At 43.8% G+C, this 23,363-nt stretch overlaps 1 protein-coding gene across 1 annotated transcript in view; it reads right to left on the bottom strand.

The window, feature by feature from the left end:
- The window catches only part of LOC309350289 (uncharacterized protein), a gene marked incomplete at its 3' end in the record, with an annotated part of 98,006 nt that overhangs the window by 19,026 nt on the left and 55,617 nt on the right, over nucleotides 1-23,363 (bottom strand). The gene's annotated exons all lie outside the window — the stretch shown is intronic.

The following is a 23,363-nucleotide window of genomic DNA, read 5'->3' as shown; positions in this document are numbered from 1 at the left end:
GCCCTAGCACTTTGCTGAATTCCACCCATAATGAACAATTCTGCTAATACGATTTAAACAAAATTTGTCATGATCCTTTTTCATAAGGATAACCTGCATTCCAATATAAAATAAGATCTGGTAAAGCTTCATAATTCCAGTGTAGATTATGTTTGGGCAAAACTCTGAAGAAATCAAAGTTTTACTTGCGGCATACCTAGTTCTCCCTCTCCCCATTTTATCCTCACAGGTTATACTAGAATATAGTGACTGGCTCCGGTTCCTCAGTGAGCTTCATGGATGAATGGAGATTTGAAACCTGCTCTCCAAGGTCCTATACTCTAACCACTACACCATACTAGTTCAATACACCACACTGAATATGATTTATTTGGCTAGCACCTTTTGTGTTTGCTTTGGCCCTCAAAACTTGCAACAGAGACTCATCAGTGTGGAAAATACTGAGAAGGACTGGTCCCCTGCTTTTATGAAGAAACAGCTCTTTGGCGATGTCAGGGTTTTAGGGAGAGAGGAGACAGAGAGCGAGGGCGAGGAGGAAGAGGACGACAACGAGCCGAGGTTGTCCCAAAGTCCGTCTAGCGAATCAGAGGATTCCCAGAAGGGAGCCCCCCTGGTCAGGCCAAGGGGCAATAGAGAGGGAATCAGTCAGAAAGAGGGGAACGAAGAGGGAATCCCCAGTGGGAGTGGCAAAGCGGGACCAGCTCCCCCGTCGGAACGGAGTGGAGGGGGGGGAGTTGCCAGTGTGTCAGAAAGAGCAGGACAGGAAGGAGGAAGGGGGAGGAGTTCGGAGCAAGACGTCCTGCCTGAAAGGGAGGAGTGTAGTACCGAGAGCAGCGTAACTGTAGAAAGGAAGGTCAGAGGCAACGTACGCGCGCCAAGTTCAAATATAGAGGCGCGCGGAAATGAGGAGAGCTCTGAGGAGGAGCCTGGTGCCAAAGCACGAAGGAGGGGGGAGCAGGCGGGAGAAGACTCAGCCTCTGGGGAGTCCCGGAAAGAGGGAAGACAGGGGGGCAGGAAGACCCTGCGGAAAAGGAAAGAGAGGAAAAGGTGGAGCAGTACAAGCCTCTTAAATTGGTGCAGGGGAGGGACGGACTCAGAGGGGACTTCTAACACCTTGGGTCAAGAACCCGAATTCGAACACTCGTACAACGAACTGCAAACAGAGGAGATGGAGGTGCAGAATCTGTATCCTGCGTCCGCCTCCGAAGAGCGGCAGCTTCCACAACCTGCACCCGATGAGCGGAAGGGGGGAAGGGGGGGCTTCGAGGGGGGGATGGATGTCAGGGTTTTAGGGAGAGAGGAGACAGAGAGCGAGGGCGAGGAGGAAGAGGACGACAACGAGCCGAGGTTGTCCCAAAGTCCGTCTAGCGAATCAGAGGATTCCCAGAAGGGAGCCCCCCTGGTCAGGCCAAGGGGCAATAGAGAGGGAATCAGTCAGAAAGAGGGGAACGAAGAGGGAATCCCCAGTGGGAGTGGCAAAGCGGGACCAGCTCCCCCGTCGGAACGGAGTGGAGGGGGGGGAGTTGCCAGTGTGTCAGAAAGAGCAGGACAGGAAGGAGGAAGGGGGAGGAGTTCGGAGCAAGACGTCCTGCCTGAAAGGGAGGAGTGTAGTACCGAGAGCAGCGTAACTGTAGAAAGGAAGGTCAGAGGCAACGTACGCGCGCCAAGTTCAAATATAGAGGCGCGCGGAAATGAGGAGAGCTCTGAGGAGGAGCCTGGTGCCAAAGCACGAAGGAGGGGGGAGCAGGCGGGAGAAGACTCAGCCTCTGGGGAGTCCCGGAAAGAGGGAAGACAGGGGGGCAGGAAGACCCTGCGGAAAAGGAAAGAGAGGAAAAGGTGGAGCAGTACAAGCCTCTTAAATTGGTGCAGGGGAGGGACGGACTCAGAGGGGACTTCTAACACCTAAGGGTAACAGATGCGGAGCCACGGAGTTTGGATGTAATGACGACAATGATCTTCAATAAAACCTTTTGTATATAGCTTGGACTGGACTTTGGTCTCTTGTGAGCTGGGACCCAGGGTGGCTCTGACAGGCGATTTGTAATAAAGTGGTTAGAAATTCAGGTTGTTAATCTAGAAATGTTTGGAGGTTAAATGGGAAAATGTTCTAAATGACTACTGCTGTGAAAAATCCTGTGAATGCAGGTGCAATATTTCCTCTACGAAATATAAAATGGAAGTGCAATAAAATGCTCATAATTAGTTCCCATTGAGATTAATTTACGTGCGAAAATATTGAAAATGGTAAATCCAAGAGGTGTGTTTATGTAGAGAAGAAAATGCATTTGTATTTAATATGTCATCTCATTCTGCTAGTAGAGAGGCAGAATTTTACCGTTTGGTTTAATTGCAGAGTGCAGTGCTAAAACATATGCATTTGATTATAAGGCTCAATTACACCTGTTGCTAGGCACTTAACGAGTTAATCACCTCCATTGAGAATACTTTGTCTTTATATGAAATTGAACATTTGTTGCTTTGTGTGTGCGTTGTGTGCGCACCTTTTTATTTTTTATTTTTGCAAAAAGATTGAAACAACATACAACATTTACAATGGCAATTTTGTGTGCAACTTAGGTTACATATAAGCATTGACTTGTTAAAAGAGTGAGACAGTTCTACCTTGTGTATCTTTTTTATGTAACACAAATTGGGGACACTCTCTGGTCTCCTTCCCTCCCACTGTGCACAGTCAGATATTAGAAAATGGATTATTTTGTTCCAGTTAGGTTATCCAGGGCCCCTTATATCCTTATATCCAGGAGTGTTGTTGGTCATTCCCCAAGTTGGTGAGGCTCATTTGACAACAACAAAACTGATTTTACTGATGACTAAATGTCAACGCAGGTGGTGCTGTGGTCTAAACCACAGAGCCTAGGTCTTGCCGATCAGAAGGTTGGCGGTTCGAATCCCTGGGTGAGCTCCAGTTGTTCAGTCCCAGCTCCTGCCAACCTAGCAGTTCAAAAACACATCAGAGTGCAAGTAGATAAATAGGTACCGCTCCAGCGGGAAGGTAAATGGTGTTTCTGTGCTCTGCTCTGGTTCATCAGAAGTGGCTTAGTCATGCTGGCCACATGACCCAGAAGCTGTCTCCGGACAAACGCCGGCTCCCTCGGCCAGTAATGCGAGATGAGGGGTCCCTTTACCTTTAACTTTAAGTGTCAATTCCTGTAGAATATCCTGCCAATAGATATTCAGCAGGCATCTTTGTTTCAACATCCAACAGGTTTATTCAGACAATTAAGAATGTATCTTTCCCCAATAGTTACCTGATTTCTGATTTAACTTTTTAAAATAGTGCTCATTATATGGTTTTTATGTACAACTGTTGTAAACCATTAAATTAGTGGTATATGAATATTTTCAAGAATAAAATAAACAATTAGATACTTGTAAATCTCTATCCGCTTTCCTGCCTACTTGTCTGGATCATAACCCAACCTAACCCAAAGGGCTTAGATGTACTAAAGTACATCTCTCTCTCTCTCTTGCTTAAACCACCTGCCATCCATCTCTGGTCCAAAATACTTGGTCAAATAAGGGCTTATATTTCTTTCCAAAGATACCCATGCACTGGCTTTGCTGGGTGTCTGGAGGAAAGGACTTGGAGAGTGATCACTGAAAAATGCCTTGCATTGCCAAATATTAGTGCATGGAGATTGCCACCAAAAGGCACATTTTGCCTGTCCTTGGCTGTTGCAGTGAGGCACATGGAATGAGGTTGTTTCAAGTGTATTCAGACTCAAGCCATCTTTCTAATTCCTCAGCAGAGTTTAATGGCATGTTTTTGGGTCACCCATGAGTGTTACGGACACTAAGTGAGTGTTAGGGACAACATGTCACAAAGCCAAATAAATGCCAGGTCAGAAGCAACAATGATAGCATTCTGTTGATGGGTCCCCTAAGTAAATCTACCACATTCTGTGCCAAAAGTCAAGTGAATTAGTGGCAAACATGTACTGCAAGATCCCCCCTCAAAATGTGTTTCCTTAATTAAAGAATTAGAGTCAGACTCTAAATAAAAGCCAGCCATTCCTGTAACTTAACTCATTCAGTACTGCTTAATTCCACACATTCCCTAGAAACCCATAACTGAACAAGTACTTGAAAAATGAATCAATGTGATTCAAATTCATGCATATTTCTGAGGTCTGAAGGTTGTCTTAACTAGTCATTTCCTTCCTTTAAGTACTGCCACCAAGCTTTTCTTTTCTTCTTTAGGAATAGGAAGGAATTCTAATTTGTTCATTCAACCACATGAATAAACTGAAGAACTAGACTGTTGTTACAGGATTTACAGCAATGATAGCTGACCCTCAGCCATCCAGATATCAGTGGACTATGACTCCCATCAACCTTAACCATTGGCGATGCTGGCGGGGACTGATGGGCGTTGGAGTCCAGCAACGTCTAGAAGGCATTGTGTTCGGCAGCTCTGATTTACAGGAACACATCGGAAGATGAGCTTTAAGAGATACCAAAGGCTTATTTGGCCATATCAGGGTCAGAGGGCATTGTGACCATATCAGGGTGCCTCTAGGCAAATGGGCAAAAATGTCCTGAACTGTGACATTTCTTCTTCCAAGAAATGCTGTTAATAAACCAAGTCCTGTTGACAGTGATCATAAACTTGTTTTCCCCACCACCTTTTGCAACTTTGGAGAGCTTCACCTTTCATTTATTCACCCCCCCATCCCTATAATTTGAATTGATTGTATTAAAAATAGTAATATCATGAGGTTAATATGAATCCATGAGTATATTCACAAAATCTCCAGTTGAGCTCATAGCTGAACAAGGACTGAAATCTAGTTTTCCTGTGTAGAATCCCAACATTCTAGCCACAGTACCTCACATTTTCCACTGTCGCTCTTGGTTTATATTCCCATAAAATGAAATGTATTTATTAATGCATCAAATCCACCTTTCATTTGAAGCTCCCTTTGTCAGTGGAAACATTCTATAAATCTCACCGGTGCAGAATGAAAGGAAGTTCAATTTTTCATGTCTGCCATTTTGTTCATGATTACTTGGGAGTAAGTTCCACTGAACCCAGTAAGATGCCCTTCCTATTAAAAATATATAGGTTTGCACTGAAAATGTAGGTAAATAAGGTAAATAAGGATTACTGAAGCAGGAACAATGTCTCACATTTCAAAATTGTTTTAATACTTAGTACAATATGTCAATTGTTCCTTCCCTGTAGTTTGTATAATCCTTTTATTGCAAAGTGGTGGAATTTACAAGAATTTTTAATAATTGAAAAAAACAGATGCAGGAAGTACTGATCCATAACTGGGTTTTTAATGTCCCTGCTTACAGAGGCTGCACAGGGAACTGAGAGGGTGTTGAGGAGGACCACTGTATGGAGGAATCCCTGGGAAGTGCTGAGTTCTATAGAACACATACTAAGGATGCACAAATCTATCAATTTCAGTTTATTATTATTATTTTTAGTCTTAAAATCAGTTTGTCTCATTTCTGCACGAGTTTCCAAACTTTTTAAAAAGAATGTTCTCCTGAAAATTCGTACACAGTTTTGTTTATGCATTTCTTCTAATAGACACATTTGTACATTATTTTATGCACACATACCGTATTTTTCCCTCTATAACACGCAGATTTTTTTCTCCTAAAAAGGAAGGGGAAATGTCTGTGCGTGTTATAGAGCGAATGTGTGGTCCCTGGAGCCAAAAAACCAGGCAAAAATCAAATCGCGACGCTTCAAGGAAAAGCGAAACCTGAAAAGAGGAAGCGGCTGCTTTCCTGCATTCTGCCTCAGGGTCTTACTGCCCACCCTCCTCTGTTTCGTTGCTGTGTTTGCTCAAACGGAACAAAGAGCAGGGAAAGCCCCTCCCCTCCAGGCAAGCTCCGGTGCTGCTGGGGGAGAGGGAGAGAGAGGGGGGAAGGGAGAGAGAGGGGGAGGGGGAGAGAGAGGGGGAGGGGGAGAGAGAGGGGGGAGGGAGAGAGGGGGGAGGGAGAGAGGGGGGGAGAGAGAGAGAGAGAGAGAGAGAGAGAGAGAGATGGCTGGCTGGCTGGCTTGGGTGGGGGAAAACTTTTGCCTTTCTTTCCTCCAACCGGTTAAATCCCTCTCCTGCATTCTTAGCCAGCTGCTTCTCTGCACACCCCTCTAATGTCCCTTCTTTGTTTTTCCTTCGCTCCCCACTTAAAATGTGGTTACAAAGCATAGATCCACATAGATCCTCAGGATCCTTGCATTGGGTCACCCCAAATTCACCATCAGATCACATAGCATGTCCATGGCTACAGCCTGCCCCACCAAAATCACGCACCCACTGTTGCCTGGGGCTGCAATGGTGCAAAAACGTGGTTAAAAAGCATGGATCCACAGGGATTCTCAGGATCCTTGCATTGGGTCACCCCAAATTCACCATCAGATCACATAGCATGTCCATGGCTACAGCCTGCACCAAAAAAATCACGCACCCACTGTTGCCTGGGGCTGCAATGGTGCAAAAACGTGGTTACAAAGCATGGATCCACAGGAATTCTCAGGATTTTGGCATTGGGTCACCCCAAATTCACCATCAGATCACATGTCTGTGGCCACAGCATGAAGCCCAAAAATGATACATCCACTGTTTCATTCAGAATGTTTTTTCCCTTGTTTTCCTCCTCTAAAAACAATGTGCGTGTTATGGTCAGGTGCGTGTTATAGAGCGAAAAATACGGTAAATGGGCTAATATACACATTCTCATACAATTCATTTTTGGCCTGGAAAAGTGCCTCACAAAATGTGGGCAAGTAAGAATTGTGAAATTCAGCTGCATCCGAGTTGTGTACTGGTTCAGCAATTGTGAATTAGGTAGGTTTCCATTACAATGTGAACTGAACAATTTCTCATCCATCTCTAGCACAGACACACTTTAATGTTTTCCACTAAGTACAGATCTTATGGTCTCACAGTCAGCTTTGTTTTTAAAACACAGTATGCCTTGGTGTAACGAATGCCCTTTATCTCCATCTCACTATTCTCTTGAGTCCTGGCCATGTAGCCAGGTTGATAATGGCTACAGCAGCCCTAGCTATGGTAAAGGTGATGGGAACTGAAGTCCCTCAGCATCTAGAGGACCACAGGTTGAAATTACAGAGAATTTCTTTATAACAAAACTAGTATTTGCTTTTTATCCAGCATCTTAACTTATGAGAGGAGGAAGGAAGAGTCAAATAAGGACAAATGAGTTTGGCCTGCACTACAGACATATCATTTATTCTTGACCCTCCTTCACTATGGCATTATCAAAGTACATTCAACACTACTCATATCCTTAGCAGAGATGTCTACTTTGACATTTCAAAGTACAGAAAAATAGCTCAATGCAAGGATTGGGAAAACCTGTTCTTTCTCTGTGGGTTTCCATTGCTTCTATTACCCAAGAGCACAGCTGTAGGGTGTTATATACCTTTACTGGGCAGGCAGATGGCAAGAGCAGATGGCAAAGACATTCATTATTCTGTGCATACCCAGCAAAGAATGATTTAACCTCTGCATGTGAAAGTGAGATATTTAAACAGCAGTTTTGGAACTCGGACATTTTATGTTTACAACCAGGTTCAACCTTCTTTACCCTACACATTCCATTTGCCATGGAAAACCCATAAGTAGGAAAGGAATGCAACAGCACAGCAATTGGCACACTGGCCCCAACAGTGGAGGTAGATGATAGGCACCATTGATAGCCTTGTTCTCCAGGAATTTGCTCTACCCGCTTTAAAAGTCATCCAAATTGGTGGCCATCACTACTTCTGGTGGTAGCAAATCCCATAGTTTATGGACCACGTGAACCTTCTTTTGTAGGTCCTGAATTTTACAACATTTTGCTTTCTTGGAAAGTTGATCTTCCAACACTCAGCTTCACTGAACACTCTCTCCACTCGCGTTCCCTAGCAATTGGTATTCAGAGACATGCTGCCTTTGACACTGTAGGTAGCACACAGTCATCATGACTAGTAGCCATTGAAAAGCTAATGTTCCATGGGTTTATCTAAACCCCTCTTAAAGCCATCCAAATGGGTGGCTATTATTACATCTTGTGATGGTGAATTCCATAGTTTAACTTGGGGATGTGTGAAGAAAGAAACAGCACTGTGCAGGATCAGATACTCCAGGGGGAAGTAGCAAGGACAGAGAGAGACATAGCAGAGGTGGAAAGAAGTATGAGAAGGGGGAGTTGCCTGGTGGGAAAGCCCCCCTCTTCTTCCACTAAGATGCAGCTGCCCAGGAGGCCTCTCCTTTATGGTTTCTCCACCTTCTTCTTGACTGTGTCTGCCTCTCCTTCCTACCTGTCATCCTGCCCCCAGACAGCCCCAGATAGCTCTGGGCCTTCAACTTGACCAGTAGCAATCCAATACTCTCTTAATCAAAGTTGAACAAGGCTCTCATCCCTCTAAATAGGCCCAGTTTGGCTCAGGATTCAGGCCTCCGCTAAATCCTGACTGAGTTGCCCCAGCCACTCTGGGCGGCTCCCAACAAGTACCAATGAGCTGTTATACAGCACAGTGGTTCACTTACTGAATCAGCTAGTGAAAAAATCTGCACAGCTTCACACAAACGAAACCATTATTGCTATGCAGGATCTATGAAGTTGGCCTTTCAGCCTGTTTGCTTTTATCCACGAGGAAGGAAATTAAAGAAAAACAAATGTGGAGAAAAAAGCAACATATCTTTGAGTTGAGCTTCCCTGACCTGCCGTGCACTTCATTTATTCAACTCTTTGATTTTCTTTGGGCATCCTGTGGATTTTTGCTTTATTCCCTCCCACTGATACTTCCGCTCCTTTGCTCAGTCTTAGTTCTCTGTGTTATCTGCTGTCTGAAGAGCTTTGCCTCCCCTCCCCTGTTCTCCTCCATCGTGTTGTCTGTAGCTTCTTATTTGTGTTTTCATTCTCGTTCTTCTCTAATAATATTATTATTTCATCCCTTCAGCATGAGGCTTGGGGTTCTCTCAGCCCGTAAGCATTTTCAAATCTGTTTCAAGCTCTCTGGGAGGGGATAGTGATCAAAGCAAACACCAGAAGTACATGAGAAATGCACATTTGCGTTGTGCTTTCTTCTGAGCCTCATTTGTGTACCCCCTGCTCAGCATATGGCTCCCTTTCTTATTGGTAGCCTATATAGATTTTGACTGCCTTCATAAACTAAATGTAGCATCTAATTCTCTCCATCACTTAATGTCTGCTACCTCACAGGGCATTTCCATTAAAAATACATCAGTAGGAGAGAAAACAAATGGAATTGATTTGCTTACAAGGTAATGGATTCCCCTTGTGCGATACAGTATGATTTTGACACCAAAGTATCTTCATTACACTATGTTGTTCTACTCTAAAGGGAACACCACTACACTTTGCAGTATTTCTGTTAAGAAATTAAGTCATCGTTCTATGCCAGTATGCAGAGAAGCATTTTAAAAGAAGGACACAGGAGCAGAAGAAAGTAAGATGAGCTTGCTGGATCAGGTCAATGGCCCGTCTAGTCCAGAATGCTGTTCTCGCAGTACACAACCAGATGCCTGTGGGAAGACTGCAAGCAGGATCCAACCACAAAAGCATTCTCCCCTTTTGTGGTTTCCAGGAACTGGTATTCAGAAACAGTACTGCCTCCAACTGTGGAGGCAGAGAATAGCCAACACCATCAGTAGCCATTGATCAACATCTTTTAATCTTGAGTACTTTTTTCTTATTTGAGCTCACACTTTAAAAATTGAAGTCCCTACCCCCACCCCGAGATATTTTACAAAACTGTACTTAAGGAGCCCTGATTGGACAGGGCCAGTTCTACTATTAGGCAAAGCCAGGCTGCCAATGCTCTTGATGCTCCTCCCTCACCATGATGGATAGAATCAAGTTGTATAATTCCTCATGGATAAATGCAGCAGAAGAGAAGAGAAGAGAAGAGAAGAGAAGAGAAGAGAAGAGAAGAAAGAGGGAGGTACAAAGCATGCATAAACTCATAAAATATATGCTAACTTCTAGCAAACATTTATCTCTGGCTCACTCCTTTGGGTTTTTTAAAAAGGGGTTATTTTCAGTCCCATGGGACGAGAAGGCGTTGTGGGGATGATGTTTGCCCTACCAACTGATTTGAAATAAAATGTTACTTAAAGCCAATTTAGTGCAACTTGACTGAGGTGGAGAGGCATTATTTGCTGCTGCTCCTCAGGCAGCAAAATGTGTTGGGCTTGCAGCTGCTGCTGCTGCTGGATCAGACTAATGGTCCATCTAGTCCTGTATCCTACTTCCAACAGTGGCTGATCAGATTCATTTATTTCATATTTATTGACTAAATAAAACCCTAGATCCCGCGTCTTCTTCTTTAGGTGAATTGAGAGTAGCTCATGCAATATGCAAAAATACAATTACTAAAAATAATATTAACAAAATTGTGGAGGTGGCAGTATTAAAATGGCAAATCCAAGAGAAAAATCAGCTAAAAGCTAGGGCTGTTCACTGGATCCGGCTGAATTCTAGATCCCAAATCACATTGAGCTGATTTGTGTCAACCTAGAATTCACCTCCATTGTGGCAGCTCTGAATCACATCAGATCCATCTGTGGCTGTCAGAAGGGAATGACCAGTCTGACTAAACATACAGTTGACCTTCTGACTGAAATGCTGTGCAAGGTCAGTGAATCAGTTCAGGGGCTGGATCCAGGTCAGCCCCATATTGTGCTGAGTCAGATCAGGATTGCTCCAAAGTGCCAAAATAAATGACCACTGTGAAAACAAAATACTGGGCTACATGGGGCTTTGGTTCTTCTTATGTGGCATTAATAAAACTTACATAATAAACAGACAGACAGACAGACAGATAGGTAGCCGTGTTGGTCTGCCATAGTCAAAACAAAACAAATTCCTTCCAGTAGCACCTAAAAGACCAACTAAGTCAGTTCTTGGTATGAGCTTTCGTGTGCATGCACACTTCTTCAGAAGTGTGCATGCACACTTCTTCTGAAGAAGTGTGCATGCACACGAAAGCTCATACCAAGAACTGACTTAGTTGGTCTTTTAGGTGCTACTGGAAGGAATTTGTTTTGTTTAGACAGACAGACAGACAGACAAATACAAATGCTACCTGAGGTTATCACATGGTAGAAACACAGCACATCTACATTGCTACAGAGATTAGCTGGGACCGCGACATGAACTCCCAGTCCCATGGAGGCCAAATTAACATTATTTCTCCCCTTATTGGGGAATATAATTCATGTGGCCAAGGTCCTCCATGTGACCCGAACATGTGTTCAGCTGGTCTTCAGCTTATATACAACACAAGGAGGAAAATGGATGGTGCCGCTCTCACACTACACAAAAGCCCCAGGGAGCATATGGAGAACAGAAGTGAGATGGGGGGGGGGGAATATGTCCAGGCAAATGAGAGGATCATGAGTTGCAGCTCCTTTTTTTGAGAAGAATGTATTAATCTCTGCTCTTGTACATATGTTCTTACGGGGATGTGGACATATGTGAAGACTGGATATGAATAACTCATTTCACCCAGAGCAGTTCCACGAGAGGAGAAGTGAGAGCCTGAGAAATTATGTGTGGCTGGATGTTTCTGCCTGATGAATGTCTTGAGCCTATCATGGTTCATTATGACAGGAGTCTGCTTTATAAGGCTTGTCACATCTCATCTAGTTTTAATACACCTCCTGTCCTGTATCTGAGCTCAGTGGAGTTCTTCGAATTCCATATGTTTTATAGAGTAGAAGAAGAAAGCTTAATTGAAACATTGCACTCATTCCACTTGTCAGTGACAAGGTAATTTCCAAAGGAATACATAAAGCAGAGAGCAATTACATTTTTTCCTCACCATACAGGAACAATTTAATATGTTAATTGAAATGCATATAATATTGATGGCTATGGCAATTCCCCCCCCCCATTTTTCTTTTTTCTTTTTAAATAATAGTTGTCTTAGGGCAAGGGTGCCATTGGGCTCCGGATCTTATTAGCTCCAGCCAGCATGGCCAATTGTCCGGGTTATGGGGCTAGTAGTCCAGCAACATCTGGAGATCAACAGGTTGCCTGTTCCTGTCTTATGTGATGGAATGCAGATTGTCTCAAAATCTTTCCATTCCCCAGAAGCATCAGAATTGCTCACAGTTCAAGATGAATTATTGAGTGGGGTGGATGTTCTGCACAGGGAAGGCCATTTTCATTTTGGAGATTGTTTCGCTTGTGTCAATAATGAAGTAAAGTCTCTAAAATTTCAAATCCCCAGACTCCTTGATTCGTCCAGGCAAATTGCAAAAACAAAGAGCTAAGATGTGGATAAACATTCCTACTGACATAAAGCTGGGTTCCAAATTTTAAAGGGCCTGGTAGCCTCTTCAGTTGTGTAGGGTATTCTGATTCAAAGGCACCCTCCATAACTTCATAGTATTGATATCTTCTTCCATTTTTACTTATATATATCACTTATATCCAGTCATGTACCATGGGAACTCTTATGGTCTAGCTGACAGAAAAATGGGCTTTACTGACAGAGTCAGAAATTGTGCTGTAAAGGTATAGGTAAAGGGACCCCTGACTGTTAAGTCCGGTCGCGAATGACTCTGGGGAATTGACACTTAAAGTTAAAGGTAAAGGGACCCCTCATCTCGCTTTACTGGCCGAGGGAGCCAACGTTTGTCCGCAGACAGTTTTTCCGGGTCATGTGGCCAGCATGACTAACCCTCTTCTGGCGAACCAGAGGAGTGAATGGAAACCCCATTTACCTTCCCGCTGGAGCGGTACCTATTTATCTACTTGCACTTTGACGTGCTTTTGAACTGCTAGGTGGGCAGGAGCAGGGATCGAGCAACGGGAGCTCACCCTGTCATGGGGATTCGAACCGCCGACCTTCTGATCGACAAGCCCTAGGCTCTAATTTTGACATTCTATGTTATTATTATGCATATTTAGATTCCAACCAGGCACAGATTATTTCACTGAAAACTTTTTAAAAGAAAGTAAATCTTCATTAAAAAGAAATTCTCTCTAGGCAGACCAAGGCATACATTTGCACCTGGAAAAAGTAATTATTTGGTCAAGGTAGTCTCATAATTACTGTATAACAGTGTCTGGTAACACTGCTCTGTTGAAGAGTCTGTTAACATTTCCATTCTAATATGAGTCATTATTTTACCACTTGGCTTACAAGGTACTGTCCTGAAAGCAATTTTATTCTGTCTTTTTTTCTCTTTTTGTAAAAAATGAAAACAGGCTGTCTGGTCAATTTGGTTCTAGGATATGGTGAAAACTTCAAATCCAATTAAAACTGAAATGCTTGGCAATTTTTAAAGTTATTTTCTTTTGAGTCCTAATAGGCTTTACTCTGATCTCATGTTAAATCAATAACTTATTATACCGGAGCAAATTATGTTAGGGCAATGTAAGGTATTTATGATGCCCAATTAATTCTGTTTAGGCTTCCAGTAAGAAAATACTGAACAGATGACGGCTTACAATTGAGTTCATTCTAAATTTTGCTATAGTGTACTTGATGATACACTCTAGATGAACAAGGTTGCATGGATCAGGTACTTACTCTAGGAATAAGAGAGGAAGTCTTCTCATTCCCAGATGGAAAAGTTGTGGCAAATGCATATACCAACCGTTGAATGAGAAACAAAGAACCAAACACAGAGATGGGATCTAGAAATGCTGCTGAAGAAGGATTTTAATAAAGGTGGTAGTGGGATGTAATCACTTTGAAGTTGGATATACAAGGAGTATTAGAGGAGAAAGGAGGGGTGAAGACTATATCGGATTTGTAACAATTGCTCAAAGACTGCAGAATCAAAGGGAAGCAAACTCTGGCTTCTGCTGCCTGCCGGAAAGCAAAGGTTTCACCCTCTGCATTCTGGGAAGACTATCATGCAAAGGAGAAGACCAACCTGGACCCACCCATCAGTCCAAGAATGAGCAACTGCAGGGAGCTTGTTCCCCACGCCTCCAACTACAAGAAAAAATGGTCTGCTCCACTGCAGGTACCTGGGACCAAAGAGAAACATCATAAGGAGGGGAGGACAACCTGGGCCCATCCATTGGCCAGTGAATGAACAGTTGGTTGCTTTCTTCTTTCCTCCTCATTGATGATTCCTTTTGTACCATGGCTCTTAGTTTATGAGCCTGTGGGTGGGGCTGTCATATCTTTTAATATACTGATCACACTTAAATAGGCTACTATTTTGCTTCCACTCAATTCAAGGTGCTCATATAAACTTCAAAATGATCTGGGAATCTGCTTTCTCCACATGATCTCCACTTATTACTATAAGTGTGGGGATTCATCAGCACTTTACTAGTATTCTTCCAAGGATTCTTATTTCCATATACTGTTGATTTCATATGCTATTGCACTGAAAAAAAGAAATGTTCACTGACACCTGGTAAATGATGTACATATGACAAAGCCTGAGCACAGTGAAGTGTGAGCTAAAAGAAAGTGATTTCCTGTTGAGTGAACACGGAGCTCTCCAGGGCTGGAATCAGATACCTAACACAGTTGGGACGTGGCAGTTAGAAGCTTAATTGGCTCTTTGATTACTGCAAAGGGGCTTTGCTAACTGCTTGATACTTGTTGACAATTTGCAGGCTCCAACTACCTTTGATAATACACAAATTCCCCAAAGCTCTTCTGGATATAACAAAACCCATACAGACGGCAGAGAGTACACTGAAGAATATATTTACTCATACATTTGGTTAAAGTTCAGGTAACCTTGAAAATGGAAACAGCTGTTGGCTACCTGTAGAGAGAAACTGGAAACAGCTCAGTTTAAAAATACCGTATTTTTTGCCCCATAGGACGCACCTAGTTTTTTTGGGGGGAAATAAAGAAAAAAAATTATTTCCCCCCCCCCAGGTGTGGGGCTGGAAGAACCAGGTTGGGGAACAGCAGGAATGCACACTCCGCCTCCCCTCTGTCCCCCGAGCTTGTGGGGCTGGTGGTGCGGAGAAGCTTCTCCTGGCTTCTCCTGGCTTTTCTGGGAGGTGGGGGAATTTCCCCACCTCCCGCAAAACCGGCAAAAGCCACGCGCTCTTTAAAAGGGCTGCACGGCTTCTCCTGGCTTTTCTAGGAGGCGGGGGGATTCCCTCACCTCTTGCAAAAGCTTGCAGAAGCCGTGCAACCCCTTTAAAGAGCGCACGGCTTCTCCTGGCTTTTCCACCAGCCTCAAAGCGGGGTTGGAGAGTAGCAGGAAGGCGTTGCGCGCCTTCCCGCTGCCCCCCCCCCCAGCTTGTTGGGCTGGCGGTGGGGGAAGCACTGCTTTTCCCCCACTGCCAGCCTCAAAGAGCAGACTCTCCTGGCTTCAGCGAAAGCAACGCTGAAGCCAAGGAGCCTGCATTCACCCCATAGGACGCACACACATTTCCCCTTTATTTTTGGAGGGGAAAAAGTGCGTCCTATAGGGCGGAAAATACGGTACATGCACCCTAAAGATGCATAGCTTCTGTAGCGTTCCTAAATCAGAAGGAAGAGAGAGAAATTCAGAGGGTCCTCTGTGATCTTTTTGAGAAGACATCACTCAATCTCAGTCAATTCACTCTATGAGCTTTAGTCCGCCATCTCTATCTTCTTACCAGGGAGTTAGCCCCATTGAACTCAATGGGCCTTTCTTCAGGCCACAATATATATTATACTTTTCAAATGCTACAACTTCAGTTTCCCTTTTATTTTATTTATTTATTTGTGTTTTTTTAATCTGGCCACCTTAGGCACTGCAACTTGTAGTCTGACACCTCCATTATCCTGATTAGTTATTTAACATAAAAACAGGAGCAATAAAGAAATGACAACACAATTAAGAGGAAGGTATTATTCATGTGATAAAACAAACTCTAGATCTGAATCCTTATTTCACAAGCAATCCTTCTGTCCCCCAGTTATATTCTTCCACATTCAATGTCTCCCCCGCCATCACTGTAAGCCAGCAGCACAGAGGGTGGGTGAGAGACTTGTTTCAACCACAATTAGTATGAAACCACAGGGAGCTTTAAAAAATAAGTATTGCCAAATAAATATTTATTAAGCAACCCTTTTGGAAAAATGTAAAAGAAAATGGGTTTGATCAGCTGGATGATGGGGGGGGGGGAGAAAACCACCCATAGTTCTCTCTATGAAAGGAAGGGGGAAAGTAAAAATATTCATGCAGCTGAGCAGTCATTTGTATGAATTCTACAGGATAACGGGGGAAAAGGATAACTTTAAAAGATACTTTGGGATGTGTCCCTTTTCACCAGATTAAAGACTCATGTTCATGAGAATTTCCAATCCAGTTGTCTCTCTCTTTCTACAGAATACTTACTCATATTTTTCAATGCATGAAATATACACAGGGATATATTTTCATATAGATAGATATATTGGGAACAAGCACCTGCAGCTTCTACAGCCAATTGTGAACAACCTGGGGATTAATACTGGAGCCTGGCTGTGAAGATGGAGAGTTTTTGCACTTTTCAAAGGTGGACACCAGTACCATTCTTTTCTCCTTTATGATCCTCCTACACAAAAAAGCTATTTGCCATATCATTGTTCCCACTAAGCATCTTCTTGAAAATAAAAACATGTTACCCATCTTCTTCCTTTTTTCAAGGTGTCCTGCTTTACATTTATCCTCACCAAAGCACTGGCATATCAGCTTAGTATCCAACTAACACATCCCATCAGTGCAAATATATATATTTTAAATCATTTTTATTTGATTTTACAATGCAAAATTATAAGAACTATTCAAATACATATCTATAAATAGAGATTCCTCTGGATCTCTGAACTTCCCCCCACCCCTACCCTGGAGTCCCATTTTAAACATTTAAAAACTGCATCTTCTTCCATATTTAACTATTATAACAATCCATATTTTCCATGGTAATTGTTACACTACAAGTGAAATTAAAATCCTGCCAACGTTTCCATTTGCTTACAGTAGTCTTTCAAATGACTTAAAATTTCCCTCCATTCTTTTGCAAAGTTTTTGTCCTCTTGGTTCTTGAGATTTCCAGTCAGCTTTGCCATTTTGGCATAGTCTATCAGCTTAGTTTGCCATTCTTCTCTGATAGGGACTTTGTCTTCTTTCCATCTCTGGGCTGCCACCAGTGCAAAGATTTATACTTGGTCAGTGGAACTTTCCATCCCTCTCCTCCTGCCATGCACACCTCACGCTCTTCCCAAATCTGTTCCATGGTGTTGGAGAAACCTCTCGAACAGATTTAGGGGGTGCTTGCGTGGTGAAGGAGGAAGGGGAAATTCCCAATATCATCTTGGGAGCCTCGTGGGTGAGCAGAGATTTGAATTTGGTTCTCCCCAGTTGTAGCCCAACAACCTAACTAATGGTACACACACTGCTTCTCTAATTGCTGACCAGGGTCTCTTTCCACATGAGACACATGCATCCCTGTCTATCACTGGCACAAAAATTCTACCCACAGTTGGGGTCATATGTAGGGGAAGAGGATTTTAATGGTGTCTGCATTTATTTATTATATAAATTTATAAAAATAAAATTAAACACATAAACTGAGGATGTTTCACCCCTCCCATTGCAAGAATCTGCTGACAATGTTTCAGAAAGGAGGGGGCGGATTTTGCTCATTGCTTCTTCCGCTCCAGCCTGACTTCAAAGAGAGTCTGAGGGAACTTAGGGAAGTGCTGGGTGAGATCCCATGGACAGCAATACTAAAAGGAAAGGGAATTCATGATGGCTGGGAGTTTGTTAAGCGGGAGATAGTAAAAGCACAACTTCAGGCAATACCAATGAGACAGAAACATGGAAGGTGCCTAAAGAAGCCAGGGTGGCTATCTAAAGAACTTTTAACGGAGTTAAGATTTTAAAAGGATGTGTACAAAAAATGGAAAAGGGGGGGAAACCACCAAAGAGGAATTCAAACAAATAGCCAGCACGTGTAGACACAAAGTCAGAAAAGCTAAAGCACAGAATGAACTCAGGCTTGCTAGAGAGGTTAAAAGCAACAAAAAAGGCTTTTATGGGTATGTTCGTAGCAAAAGGAAGAACAAAGAAACAGTGGGGTCACTCAGAGGAGAAGATGGTGAAATGCAAACAGGGGACACAGAAAGGGCTGAACTCCTCAATGCCTTCTTTGCCTCAGTCTTCTGCGATAAAGAAAACAATGCCCGACCTGAAGAATTTGGAGCAAATGATTCAGCAGAGGAAACACAGCCCAGAATAACTAAGGAGATAGTACAAGAATACTTGGCTAGTTTAGATGTATTCAAGTCTCCAGGGCCAGATGAGCTGCATCCAAGAGTATTAAAAGAACTGGCAGATGTGATCTCAGAACCACTGGCAGTCATCTTTGAGAATTCCTGGAGAACAGGCGAAGTCCCGGCAGACTGGAGGAGGGAAAATGTTGTCCCTATTTTCAAAAAGGGGAAAAGAGAGGACCCAAATAATTACCGCCCAGTCAGTCTGACATCAATACCAGGGAAGATTCTGGAGCAGATCATTAAGCAAACAGTCTGTGAGCACCTAGAAAGGAATACTGTGATCACTAATAGTCAGCATGGATTTCTGAAAAATAAGTCATGTCAGACTAACCTGATCTCATTTTTCGACAGAATAACAAGCCTAGTAGATGAAGGGAACACAGTGGATGTAGCCTACCTTGATTTCAGCAAGGCATTTGACAAGGTGCCCCATGATATTCTTGTAAAGAAGCTGGTAAAATGCGGTCTTGACTATGCTACCACTCAGTGGATTTGTAACTGGCTGACTGACTGAACCCAAAGGGTGCTCATCAATGGTTCCTCTTCATCCTGGAGAAGAGTAACTAGTGGGGTGCCACAGGGTTCTGTCTTGGGCCCGGTCTTATTCAACATCTTTATCAACGACTTGGATGATGGACTCAAGGGCATCCTGATCAAATTTGCAGATGACACCAAACTGGGAGGGGTGGCTAACACTCCAGAGGACAGGATCACACTTCAAAACGACCTTGACAGATTAGAGAACTGGGCCAAAACAAACAAGATGAATTTTAACAGGGAGAAATGTAAAGTATTGCACTTGGGCAAAAAAAAATGAGAGGCACAAATACAAGATGGGTGACACCTGGCTTGAGAGCAGTACATGTGAAAAGGATCTAGGAGTCTTGGTTGACCACAAACTTGACATGAGCCAACAGTGTGACGCGGCAGCTAAAAAAGCCAATGCAATTCTGGGCTGCATCAATAGGAGTATAGCATCTAGATCAAGGGAAGTAATAGTGCCACTGTATTCTGCTCTGGTCAGACCTCACCTGGAGTACTGTGTCCAGTTCTGGGCACCACGGTTCAAGAAGGACACTGACAAACTGGAACGTGTCCAGAGGAGGGCAACCAAAATGGTCAAAGGCCTGGAAACGATGCCTTATGAGGAACGGCTAAGGGAGCTGGGCATGTTTAGCCTGGAGAAGAGGAGGTTAAGGGGTGATATGATAGCCATGTTCAAATATATAAAAGGATGTCACATAGAGGAGTGAGAAAGGTTGTTTTCTGCTGCTCCAGAGAAGCGGACATGGAGCAATGGTTCCAAACTACAAGAAAAAAGATTCCACCTAAACATTAGGAAGAACTTCCTGACAGTAAGAGCTGTTCGACAGTGGAATTTGCTGCCAAGGAGTGTGGTGGAGTCTCCTTCTTTGGAGGTCTTTAAGCAGAGGCTTGACAACCATATGTCAGGAGTGCTCTGATGGTGTTTCCTGCTTGGCAGGGGGTTGGACTCGATGGCCCTTGTAGTCTCTTCCAACTCTATGATTCTATGATTCTGAGTGTTATCTGTATATAGATAAGGTGACTGCTCAAGTAGCTGTAACACTCATGCAGTCCAGCGTCTCCGATTAGTCTTTAGTTAGTTTATGCAGTAGCTGTAGAGAATAAAAGAAGTTATACTTCAGAGCTGTCGTTCGTGTGGTTCATGCTCTGCTCTGCTCCGCTGACTTTTGGAACTGAGTTCTGGTGCTCACAGCTCGAAGTTGTGAGTCCACAGCACCTAGACCTGCTCCCTGCAGTGGAAGGTCTCTGGGAGTGCTTTTCCAGCTCGCTTGGCCCAGTCGGGGCTGAAGAGGTTGAGCCCAGTCATTGGCACTGGCTCAAAGGCGAAGCTGACATAAACATCACACTTGTACCTCACCTTTCCCTTCAAGGACATGGTTCTCCTGCATTCCACATTATCCTCAAAACAGCCCTGTGAGGTGAGTATGCCTGACAGGCAGAGCTTGGCCCAACAGCATCATGTCCACATGGGATTTTGAGCCATGGCACAAGTATATCTCATGGTACTGGACACAGGAGGCTGCAATGTCACCTTAACCTTGTTACAGTTCCTGCTATTTTTTTAAAAAAATAATAAAATCTTCCAGATTCCCTCTGCTTTTAACCTCTTTACTGGCCACCTGTTGAACTATGAGAAGGATGAGAAGAGGCTGCATTGTGAAGGATGGACGTGAGGCGTATTGGAAGGGGGATGTGTCCAAGATAATCCACTCCAAAAATAACAAAACGCCTTCTTAAGTAGGATAAAGCCTGCACATTTCAAACCGTGTGTGTGTGTGTGTGTGTTTGCACGCGACTGCTGTTTGATATCACTTAACTGGAGTCCAGTTTAAGAAGTAAAGAAGCCTACATGTTATTATCCACTTAACCAGGACAAAAGCTATGGTAACAAAGATGTTACAGGCAGACTCGTAAGACCCATGCCAAGATTTCTCGAGATACTACAAAGGAGGACAAAGCTACATTAAAAAATGAAAGGGGAAAAAAGAATTCAATGTAAAAAGAACCTTACCATATATATATATATATATATATATCTAGAGAGAGAGCGCTGCTAAATCGGGACACTGGTTACACTTTGCTGATTAGAATGCACAGAATCTGGTTTGATTCTGAGCCCTGCAGGAGGCATTAACATAACAAAAAAGGATCAGTGAACCTAAAATCTTTGAATGCACAAAAGGGAAATTATTTTCTATAGTCAAACTTGGACCGGCTTCCCGCCGCACGCTCACACTCCCCTCCACCCGCTTTCCCTTAATATAATTCAGAAATGGTTTCCTTGCACATTGCTTCCTTTTCATATCCAGGGGAGGTGATGGTGCTTCAGGAGAAACATTGTTACAGTTGCACATGCCAGGAGGTATGAAATTTGTCTCCAGCAGAGGGGAATGTAAAGCGTACGGTATAAATATCACAGCTGGAATGATACGGAGAGCATAAGCAAAGGGAGGAAGAAAGAATAACTGAGGGTTGACAGGTGTTACTAACACAGGCTGGAACTGTCAGGCTTGACATGGGGGCGGCTGCTAAAAAACAGCAGAAGAGTGCAATGTTGGGCTCTCCACGCAATGTTTAATCGAACTTACCCATGTTGCTTCCCTGCCAGGCAAAGGCAGCCAAGGATTGGTGTGGTGCCGGTGCTGGTGAAACTAAACATTGCCTGCATACCCGGAGTGAAGGCTTGAAAGACAAGAAGTGGCATAAAATGGCCAGTGTTTCATTTAACTGTTAAATCAGGATTTGCAGCAGGAAAACACAATTCACTTTCCTGCTGCGGACAGACCGTTAATATGAGCCTGCCACAGACCAAACGCCGAGGCCACATCCGTACCATACATTTAAAGCTGTATCATACCACATTAAACAGTCATGGCTCCCCCCAGAGAATCCTGGGAATTGTAGTTTGTTAATGGTGCTGGGAAGTTGCTGGGGAACCCTATTGCCTTCACAGAGCTGCAGTTTCCAGAATGGATTATCAATCAGTCCCTCTCTCCTGGGAATGCTGGGAATTGTAGCTCTCTGTAGTTCTAAGCATACTTACAAGGAAGTACCACATTTTTCCTTCTATAGGACGCATCCATGTATAATACCCCCACCCCCATTTTTAGGGACTCAATTTTTTAAAAATGAGGGGAGATGACCCAAAGTTCTTGAGCCTCCCCCCCCCCCGGCAGCTGCAGGCAGGAAACACTCCCTAGATTGTTTCCCGCAACAGCAGCATTTGGGGGATTTGTGCTCCCGTCAGCCATCCGGTGGCAGGAATGCAACCTCCCCCACTGCCGCCGCATGCAGGAAACAATCCAGGGAGTAACCCCCCCCCCCACATGCAGCAGCCTCGGAGGAAGTTGTGCTCCTGCCAATGAGCTCGCTGGCCGCACACAGCTTCTCCCCCACCCCCACGCAGCTGCGGGCAGGAAACACCCCCAGATCGCTCCCTGCTTGCTGTGGCATCAGGGGAAGCCACACTCCCACCAACCGGATGGCTGGTGGTGCCCCATTTCTCTCCCCCCCCCCAATGCCACTACAGTGGTACCTCTAGTTATGAACTGAATTCGTTCTGGAGGTCCGTTCTTAACCTGAAACTGTTCTTAACTAGAGGCGCGTTTTCACTAATGGGGACTCTTGCTGCTGCTGCGCTGCCAGCACACGATTTCCGTTCTCATCCTGGGGCAAAGTTCTCAACTCGAGGTAACTCTTCCAGGTTAGTGGAGTTTGTAACCTGAGGCATTTGTAACTCGAGGTTCCACTGTAACCGTGTATTGGACGCCCCCATTTTTTTAATATTATTTTTGAGTTAAAAAACCAATACATGGGAAAATAGGGTATGCTTCACTAAATCAGATACCAATGGGATCGGCATACAAGTGTAGAGCAGATCAGCTGAGTTTTCTTTTCAGCACCATTAGTGTCATAATATTTTAAAAAATCCATTTGATTATTTGGTTAAGCATTAAATTGTGTGATTGACACATTGTTTAGGCAGGATGGTGCCGCCCATTATTCAGAACTGGGTGCTGCTCACCAGCTGAGTGTTGCAGCCTTTTAACAGGGCTTGCTGTAGAAGGTGTTGATATCTGGCATTTGCCAACTACCTTGACCAGCAGAAAATCCATTTCCCTAACAATGCTGGATTTCTGACTTTGAACCGAGGATCCAAGAAAGTCCCAGACAGACTGAAAGAATTTCCCATTTGCACACCTCACCTTTCTCAGGTTATACAGGCCAAGAGAAAGTACATTGCCGAAAAGCCACCAAAGTCCTGGATAAGACAGGTACTTGTTTCAGATAAGCAGCAACAATAGAGCTGTTCAACAGTTGGAACCGACTTCCTTGGAAAGTAGTGGACTTTTCTTCCTTGGAGGTTTTTAAGCAGAGGATGGATGGCCATCTGTCATGGATGCTTTAGCTGAGATTCCTGCATTGGGTTCCCTTCCAACTCTACAATTCTATAATCCTGTGATAATGCCTGATGGAGATATTTAGCAGTCACCTCTATGTAAGGGGAAATATTCTTTACTGTATCCAAAACAATGTCGTTGGGCAAAACTGTTATGGTCCAGTTGATGTTGCTGCAGCACTG

Source organism: Podarcis erhardii (assembly GCF_964252035.2).
Source record: "Podarcis erhardii genome assembly, chromosome: 1".
Classification (NCBI taxonomy): domain Eukaryota; kingdom Metazoa; phylum Chordata; class Lepidosauria; order Squamata; family Lacertidae; genus Podarcis; species Podarcis erhardii.
Note: the sequence above shows the minus strand (reverse complement) of the source record. Positions and strands in the feature narration are given on the sequence as shown.